Genomic DNA, 10082 nt, shown 5'->3' with positions numbered 1-10082 from the left:
GGGCCGGAGCCCTTGCAGCAGACCTAGCCGTAGCCCAAGCCGCAGCCTCGGAGCAGCGTGCCCGAGCCGGAGGTATGTCCTGGTTGTTTTCGGTTTTCGCTCCAGCTTGTTTCCTCCACTTGTGTTTGGGGCCTTGCGCTCTGGCCGTTCGCAGAGCTCGAGTCTGCCCTTGATGAGTCCACCAGGGCGCTTGCCGAGGCGGCCGAGCAGAGGGAGGCCGACCACGCGGCCATGTCCGAGGCCATCTCAGACTTCTACCGGGTCTTTGGCTTCGGCGACGTCCCCTCAGGAAGCTCCCCTCAAAGTCGCCTGCAGGCTTTGGGTGACCACGTGCACGGCAGACTCCGCGAGGCGCTACACCATGGCGTCAGGCGGGCCTTCGCCGTGCTTGCTTCCCACTACGTCATGGATCTGGAGCGGGTCAGCGAGGGGTATTGCCTCCCTGACGAAGATGAAGCCGCCCTGGCTGAAGTCCAGAGGCTCGACGCGGCCGCTGCGGGCCCGAGCGCAGTGGTGGCGACCACCTTCGAGGCAGAGATCCTCCCGCCTGCGCCGTCGTCCGAAGCCGGGGTGGACTTTGCCGAAGGCGGGGACGAAGCCGAAGGCGGGGACGAAGCCGAAGGCGCGGCTCCTTCCCCGGGCGACGCCTAACTCTGTCGGAGCAGTTCCCTTTGAATGCACGTGTGTCTTTTGCGACCGCTGAGGCCCGAACACTTTATTATCGTAGTATAAAGTCATGCCCCTTTTCCTTTCATTTTGCGTGTCTGGCCCCGTTCGTCAGTAGCAGGGTGGCTTGCCCAAGCAGGAGTCATTTTTCGTGGTAGGTGACGAGTGAGGTATCCGTAACCTAGAGGCGTAGGAGTCCCTCGGCTCAGTCAGCCTTGCCACTTACATGCACCCGCGTTCGCTTCTTGGGGTCCTGCTACCGACATAGCCGGGGGAACGCGGAAGCCTTTTTGATTGAAAATTTTGACGCAGAGGGGGTTCCCCCCTTTTAGCCCCCGAGGGAGGGTCGGGCTTTGCCGAGGCAAGGCTGACCCTTCCTTGATGACCAAACTTTGCGTGGGAACGAGGTATACGAACAACTTGAAAACATCTTAAGGGTAGAAGCGACGTAGTTGTTGGATGTTCCAAGCGTTGTTGTAGACCTCGCCTTGACTGTTGGCCATCTTGTACGTTCCGGGCTTCAGAACTTTGCCGATGACGAACGGCCCTTCCCAGGGAGGCGTGAGCTTATGCCGCCCTCGGGCGTCTTGTCGCAGCCGAAGCACCAGGTCGCCCACCTAGAGGTCTCGGGACCGAACCCCTCGGGCGTGGTAGCGTCGCAGGGACTGCTGGTACCGCGCCGAGTGTAGTAAGGCCATATCCCGAGCCTCTTCCAGCTGGTCCAGTGAGTCTTCTCGATTAGCTTGATTGCTTCGGTCGGCGTAGGCCCTCGTCCTCGGGGAACCGTATTCTAAGTCTGTGGGCAAGATGGCCTCGGCCCCATAGACTAGAAAGAACGGCGTGAAGCCCGTGGCTCGGCTCGGCGTTGTCCTCAGACTCCAGACCACCGAGGGAAGTTCCTTCATCCATCGCTTGCCGAACTTGTTGAGGTCGTTGTAGATCCGAGGCTTGAGTCCTTGTAGAATCATGCCGTTGGCACGCTCTACCTGCCCATTCGTCATGGGGTGAGCCACGACGGCCCAGTCCACCCGGATGTGGTGATCCTCTCAGAAGTCCAGGAACTTTCTGCTGGTGAACTGGGTGCCGTTGTCGGTGATGATAGAGTTCAGGACCCCAAAGCGATGGATGATGTTGGTGAAGAACGCCACCGCCTATTCGGACCTGATGCTGTTTAGGGGTCGGACCTCGATCCACTTGGAGAATTTGTCGATGGCGACCAACAGGTGTGTGTAGCCTCCGGGTGCCTTCTGCAAGGGGCCGACGAGGTCCAGACCCCACACAGCAAAAGGCCAGGTGATGGGTATCGTCTGCAGGGCCTGAGCGGGCAGGTGGGTCTGCCTTGCGTAGAACTGACACCCTTCGCATGTGCGGACAATTCTAGTGGCGTCGGCCACCGCCGTCGGCCAGTAGAAACCTTGTCGGAAGGCGTTTCCAACAAGGGCTCGAGGTGCTGTGTGATGGCCGCAAGCCCCCGAGTGTATCTCTTGTAGGAGCTCCTGACCTTCGGCGATGGGAATGCATCGCTGGAGGATGCCTGAGGGGCTGCGGTGGTAGAGCTCCTTCCCGTCTCCCAGCAAGACAAACGACTTGGCGCGCCGCGCCAACCGCCGAGCTTCGGCTCGGTCGAGGGGTAGCTCTCCTCGGTGGAGATATTGCAGGTACGGGGTCTACCAGTTTCGATTAGGCGTGACCCCGCTCCGCTCCTCTTCGATGCGTAGTGCCTCACCCTCGGGGGCCGAGGGTGCCTCGGACTGAGCCGAGGGAGCCTCGGGTTGGGCCGAGGGTGCCTCAGACCGAGCCGAGGGTACCTCGGACTGAGCCGAGGGTGCCTCAGGCTGGGCCGAGGCCTTCTCGGGCTCAGGCGTGTCATCGGCCTTGACAGAGGGTTGATGCAGGTCTCGGGAGAAGACGTCCGGGGGAACCGTTGTTCGCCCCGAGGCTATTTTAGCCAGCTCGTCCGCAGTCTCATTGTAGCGTCGGGCGATGTGGTTGAGCTCGAGCCCGTAGAACTTGTCTTCCAAGCGTCGAACCTCATAGCAGTAGGCTTCCATCTTCGGGTCGCGGCAGTGGGAGTTCTTCATGACTTGGTCGATGACGAGCTGCGAGTCACCGCGAGCGTCGAGGCGTCGGACCCCTAGCTCGATGGCGATGCGCAACCCGTTGACCAGAGCCTCGTACTCAGCCACATTGTTGGACGCCGGGAAATGGACGCGTAGCACGTAGCGTAGGTGCTTTCCGAGGGGCGAGATGAAGAGCAGGCCCGCGCCTGCTCCTGTCTTCATCAGCGACCCATCGAAGAACATGGTCCAGAGTTCCGGTTGGATCGGAGCTGTTGGGAGCTAGGTGTCGACCCGTTCAGCCACGAAGTCCGCCAAGACCTAGGACTTGATGGCCTTCCGAGGGGCGAACGAGATCGTTTCGCCCATGATTTCCACCGCCCACTTTGCAATTCTACCCGAGGCCTCTCGGCACTGGATGATCTCCCCCAGGGGGAAGGATGACACCACAGTTACCGGATGAGACTCGAAGTAGTGTCGCAACTTCCGCCGCGTCAGGATCACCGCGTATAGCAGCTTCTGAACTTGTGGGTAGCGGATCTTGGTCTCGGACAGTACCTCGCTGATAAAGTAGACTGGCCTCTGGACGGGCAATGCATGCCCCTCTTCTCGTCTCTCAACCACAATCGCGGCGCTAACCACCTGAGTGGTCGCGGCGACGTAGATCAAGAGGGCTTCTCCAGCAGCGGGGGGCACCAAGATGGGCGCATTTGTAAGGAGCGCCTTCAGGTTCCCGAGGGCTTCCTCGGCCTCAGGGGTCCAAGTGAAGCACTCGGCCTTCCTTAAGAGGCGGTACAGAGGCAGGCCTCTTTCGCCGAGGCGCGAGATGAAGCGGCTCAGAGCCGCAAGGCATCCCATGACTCTCTGTACGCCTTTCAAGTCCTTGATGGGCCCCATGCTGGTGATGTCTACGATCTTCTCCGGGTTGGCCTCGATGCCCCGCTCGGAGACGATGAACCCCAAGAGCATGCCTCGAGGAACCCCGAAGACACACTTTTCGGGATTGAGCTTCACGCCTTTCGCCTTGAGACATCGGAATGTCACTTCAAGGTCGGAAAGGAGGTCAGATGCTTTCCTCGTCTTGACTACGATGTCATCGACGTAGGCCTCGACCGTCCGGCCAATGTGTTCGCCGAACACGTGGTTCATGCACCGTTGGTACGTTGCACCCGCATTCCTCAAGCCGAACGACATGGTAACATAGCAGTACATGCCGAAGGGTGTGATGAAAGAAGTCGCGAGCTGGTCGGACTCTTTCATCCTGATTTGGTGATACCCCGAGTAGGCATCGAGGAAAGACAGGGTTTCGCACCCAGCAGTGGAATCCACGATTTGATCGATGCGAGGCAGAGGGTAGGGAACTTTCGGACATGCTTTGTTTAGACCAGTGTAGTCTACACACATCCGCCATTTCCCTCCTTTCTTTCTCACAAGCACGGGGTTGGCAAGCCATTCGGGATGGAATACCTCTTTGATGAACCCTGCCACCATTAGCTTGTGGATCTCCTCGCCTATGGCTCTGCGCTTTTCTTCGTTGAATCGGCGCAGAGGCTGCTTCACGGGTCGGGCCCCAGCTCGGATATCCAGCGAGTGCTCGGCGACATCCCTCGGTATGCCGGGCATGTCCGAGGGACTCCACGCGAAAACGTCGGCGTTTGCGCGGAGAAAGTCGACGAGCACTGCTTCCTATTTGGGATCGACCTCGGAGCCGATCCGGATCTGCTTGGAGGCGTCTCTGCTGGGGTCGAGGGGGACGGACTTAACCGTCTCCGCTGGCTCGAAGTTGTCGGCGTGGCATTCCACGTCTGGCACCTCCTTAGAGAGGCTCTCCAGGTCGGCGATGAGGGCCTCGGATTCGGCGAGGGCCTCGGCGTACTCCACGCACTCCACGTCGCATTCGAACGCGTGTCGGTACGTGGGGCCGACGGTGATGACCCCGTTGGGGCCCGACATCTTGAGCTTGAGGTAGGTGTAGTTGGGGACGGCCATGAACTTCGCGTAGCATGGCCTCCCCAGTACTGCGTGGTAGGTTCCTCGGAACCCGACCACCTCGAACGTGAGGGTCTCCCTTCGAAAGTTGGAAAGCGTCCCAAAGCAGACGGGAAGATCGAGTTGTCCGAGGGGCTGGACGCGCTTCCCGGGGATGATCCCGTGGAAAGGCGCAGCGCCTGCCCGGACCGAGGATAGATCAACGCGCAGGAGCCCGAGGGTCTCGGTGTAGATGATGTTGAGGCTGCTGCCTCCGTCCATGAGGACCTTGGTGAGCCTGACGTCGCTGATGACGGGGTCGACAACGAGCGGGTATTTTCCCGGGCTCGGCACGCGGTCGGGGTGGTCGGCTTGGTCGAAGGTGATGGGCTTGTCGGACCAGTCTAGGTAGACTGGCGCCGCCACCTTTACCGAACAGACCTCCCGACGCTCTTGCTTGCGGTGCCGAGCCGAGGCGTTCGCCGCTTGCCCACCGTAGATCATGAAGCAGTCGCGGACCTCGGGGAACTCTCCTGCCTGGTGGTCTTCCTTCTTATCGTCGTCGCGAGCCCTGCCACCCTCCGCGGGTGGCCCGGCCTTGTGAAAGTGGCGCCGAAGCATGGCGCACTCCTCAAGGGTGTGCTTAACGGGCACCTGATGATAGGGGCACGGCTCCTTGAGCATCTTGTCGAAAAGGTTGGCACCTCCGGGGGGTTTCCGAGGGTTCTTGTAATCGGCGGCGGCGACAAGGTCCGCGTCGGCGGCGTCGCGTTTCGCTTGCGACTTCTTCTTGCCTTTCTTCTTGGCGCCGCGCTGAGTTGACGCCTCGGGGACATCTTCCGGTGGGCGGCCCTGGGGCTGCTTGTCCTTCCGGAAGATGGCCTCAACCGCCTCCTGGCCAGAGGCGAACTTGGTGGCGATGTCCATCAGCTCGCTCGCCCTGGTGGGGGTCTTGCGACCCTGCTTGCTCACCAGGTCGCGGCAGGTGGTGCCAGCGAGGAACGCGCCGATGACATCTGAATCGGTGATGTTGGGCAGCTCGGTGCGCTGCTTTGAGAATCGTCGGATGTAATCCAGGAGAGACTCTCCCGGCTGCTGTCGGCAGCTTCGGAGATCCCAGGAGTTCCCAGGGCGCACGTACGTGCCCTGGAAATTGCCGGCGAAGGCTTGGACCAGGTCGTCCTAGTTGGAGATCTGCCCCGGAGGCAGGTGCTCCAACCAGGCGCGAGCGGTGTCGGAGAGGAACAGGGGGAGGTTGCGGATGATGAGGTTGTCATCGTCCGTTCCACCCAGTTGGCAGGCCAGCCGGTAGTCCGCGAGCCACAGTTCCGGTCTCGTCTCCCCCGAGTACTTTGCGATAGTAGTCGGGGTTCGGAACCGGGTCGGGAACGGCGCCCGTCGTATGGCGCGGCTGAAAGCCTGCGGACCGGGTGGTTCGGGCGAGGGACTCCGATCCTCCCCGCTGTCGTAGCGTCCCCCACGCCTGGGGTGGTAGCCTCGGCGCACCCTCTCGTCGAGGTGGGCCCGACGGTTGCGGTGGTGGTGCTCGTTGCCAAGGCGACCTGGGGCCGCAGGCGCTGTGTTGCGCGTGCGCCCGGTGTGGACCGAGGCTTCCCGCATGAATCGGGAAGTCGCGGCGCGATGTTCCGAGGGGTACCCCTGCCTTCGGGAGGCGGAGCTTTCGGCCCGTCGGACCGCGGCGTCCTCCAAGAGATTCTTGAGCTCTCCCTGGATACGCCGCCCCTCGGTGGTTGATGGCTCCGGCATCGCGCAGAGAAGCATTGCCGCTGCAGCCAGGTTCTGGCCGACTCCACTTGAAGTCGGTGGCGGCCTTACCCTGACATCGTCGGTGATGCGGTGCTGGATACCCTGGGGTAGGTGACGTACTTCTCCGGCCGAAGGCTGGCCCGCCCATTCCTGCCCGATGTCCCGGTGGATCGGCTCAAGTGTTCCTGCCCCCTCGTCGAGCCTGGCCTGCATCTCACGGATTTGCTCGAGCTGTGGGTCATGACCCCCCGCCGGGACAGGGACCACAACTAGCTCCCGTAGGATGTCAACGCGAGGCACAGGCCTAGGGAGATCACCGTTCTCCGGCATACCAAGATGGTTGCCTTCGTTGGGACCCCCTAGATCGATGTGGAAACATTCACGACTTGGGCCGCAGTCCTCGTCGCTGAGGCTGCGGCTACCGTCAGAACAGTCGGAAAGGCAGTAGTCGCATGCGATCATGAAGTCCCACATGGCACTGGGGTTACCAAGTCCGGAGAAATCCCAATAGAAGTCGGCCGCGTCATCTTCCTCTGTGGCGGAACTGCCCGAATTATTCCAACTTAAGTGCCCAAGTCCCGCCTTAGAGGCTAGACCACACTTAAATGGGAATAACCCGTCAATCCCTCGGATCTAGTCCGACACGGCCACTAACAGGATCAAGTACCACAATCTCACTCGAAGGTGAGTCACAGAGCAAATGCAATAAAGCATAAAACCATACATGTCACACTGTTGAATTATTACATCACCATCATCATCATTGGAGTTTTTGCAAAAGTAACCATCATTGTTCGAGGTGCAGCGGAATAAAACTAACGATAATTAAACAGAGAGATGGGGAAGCCTGTCCCATCACTCCTCGTGCTCCTCCTCAGCCGAGGCGGGGTCCCACTCAACAGTCCAACCCGGTGGCAAGGTGGACGGCCAAGTTATCCCAGCAACCATCTCCTCCAGAGAACCTGTAAAAATTATGCCACAAGCAAGGCTGAGTATACTAATACTCAGCTAGACTTACCCGGTGTGAGGAGTCTACTCCTCTACCTCTAGACATGCAGCTGTTTGGCTGTGGGGTTTGGTTGCCAAAAGCACTAGCTGAGTTTCTAAATCAAGATTTTAACTTAGTCAAGGTTAAGTGTGACTCTCTTAAGGCTAAAAGTGAACTATCTACTCATACAAAGTAGCAAACATTTTAGCAATCAACATCTTATATCATCTCCGCATCATTCCACTTGTTACTCAATGTAGCAGCATGGATCAAGCAGTCTCATTAGCTGCGAGAAGCAGACGATTCGAATCGAGTTTTTATCCTTGCAAGGTAAACCTAAACACACGACATGTAGGGGCACTCCGTCCCCACACACATCAACCGTCCCCATCGATTCCCTGGCAATAGATCAGGGCTCACCGCCTTGGCGTACAATGCCCCACTGACCCCGACTGGCCGTCGTGCAGTGGCCGCACTTGTACCCACCATAACCGGAATGGGAGACCTCGTCTCAGGTCGCGTGAGGGGATATGTCTGCGGGCAGGTTCACTCAGGTACTAGGCTTACCGATTTACCATATTTCTCGGTATGTGTTTAGTACGTTCAAACGCTTGACACACGGTACCACACCTTAATCCTTATTCAAATTTCATCTCGTAGACAACCAATCCCCATGGATTGTTGCCCACCAACTAGTATCATGACAATGTGAAAGTGGGTACAATCAATTTCCTGATCTCGCGCGAGTGCTAGAAAAATCACTCGTCTTCTACCGAGATCCTATTTAAATAGAGCAACTACTCGACCTAGCATACTAGTATTCATCTCAATAGGATTCCTGAGATCATGCAACTAGGGTTTCAGTCAACTCCTACACTTAAGTGCACAGTACAATCCTACAATCATTAAGTGAAGTAAAATAGCATAAATAACAGGTTATGCATAAAACCGGGGCTTGCCTTCCAAAGCAGTGGCAGGCAGGTCCTCTGGTGCAGGCTCGGGTGCTGGATCTGGGGCTACCTCCTGAGCAGCTCCTTGCTCCGGCACGAGGATGTACTCTCCGTCAGCAAGATTACAGTCTATCGAAATGCAATGAACATGTATGTCATGATTATGCAAGATTTAAGAACATTAAGCTAAAGAAACTAGCCAAGAAGTAACTTAGGGTTTCTTAGTCATGCGGGGCTTCTAGTGGTATATAGATAGACTTATTACCCTTTAGACTTAGGTTTTCCTTTAGGATAATATAGTGGAATTAGTATTGTCTTTATAGAATTTAGTAGACCATTTTACAAAGGTTTTAGTATGACCTTAAATTCCCTTATCCATTTTCCTTTCTTTAATTTCCCTTTAGGCCCCGTTTGTTTCCTTTCATTTCGAGGAATTGGAATCTTACTGATGGAATAGGCTATTTTTTTAGAATATGAGATTCCACCACTTTCCAAAGTTATCATATAAGCCTATCTCAAATTCATGTGGTGAGAGATAGAAATTGATTCTATAGATTTACATGCTAATTTTCCGATGTACAACTTATAACACACTCTTCTACTTGCGCCTATATAACATAAATGTACTATATAACTATCTCTCTCATATGATTTAGGATAATATACAAATATATTACATATATAAATATATAAACTTAATTAGATTTGTCTAAATTATAATTATTAAAATGGAATTCAATTCCAACGAAACAAACGGGCCCTTAGGGTTTCTAGTGTAGGTTGAACTACAACAGGGTTTTAATAATTTCCAAAAATTCTGTAAAAATTACAGTGGGTTGTCACTGGCTATTCTAGCTTGTTTTAAGAATTTGAGGCTTAAAGTATAAAAGTTGGGCTTTTAACAAAAATAACCAAAGTTTAGGCAAAATGGGCCACTTCACACTACACCTCCTAGTTAGGGGTAGGTTCTGCCCTAAAGGTTATTTTTGTTGGCATCCTCTGGTAATAATAGGCCTCTGTGCTAAAAATCACAGAAAACTAAGGGGTGGTTATTTAGTTATGATTTTCTTAAGTTTAATGTCAAAAAGGCACTTTCTATTACCTTATTATTTGAAAAATGTCAAACAGCAGATTTCATATTTTTCTTAGGTTCTCTCTAATAACACAGTAGTTATCCCAAGGGTGGGGGTGTTTTTACCTTGGGGCTATTTTTGTAGAGTTTTTCTAAGTTTCACTTGTTTTATTAAAACAACAGGGATCTTACTTAGTTTACACTAAAACAGGGTATGATATATTTTTCCAGTGAACTATATTGAATAAGTAGCCTAACAAAAATAGAGGTACCCTCTGGTTCATTAATTTAATTACATTTTCTATTTTCCTTATCCTCAAGCATATTATAGAATAAGGGGTAAAACTAACTCAAATGGAGTGGACAGAGAGGTTTAACATTTTTAAACAGGTTAGTAGGTAAATATAAACTTCTCCAAATTTTCCTAACCCTAGTCAAATAGCCTAACTATTTTTCTTACTATTATTTAGCTTTTGGCCAAAACTAACATTAAATCAGAACTTTTAAGTCTTTCACAGTACCAAGGGGTTTTATATTTTTCTTAAACAGGTTACATTAATTGGAGTTTGACAAAATTGGTTTGACCAAATTTGGATGATTTAAACAGAAGTTAT

Source organism: Zea mays, chromosome 4, assembly GCF_902167145.1.
Source record: "Zea mays cultivar B73 chromosome 4, Zm-B73-REFERENCE-NAM-5.0, whole genome shotgun sequence".
In the NCBI taxonomy this organism is placed as follows: domain Eukaryota; kingdom Viridiplantae; phylum Streptophyta; class Magnoliopsida; order Poales; family Poaceae; genus Zea; species Zea mays.
Note: the sequence above shows the minus strand (reverse complement) of the source record.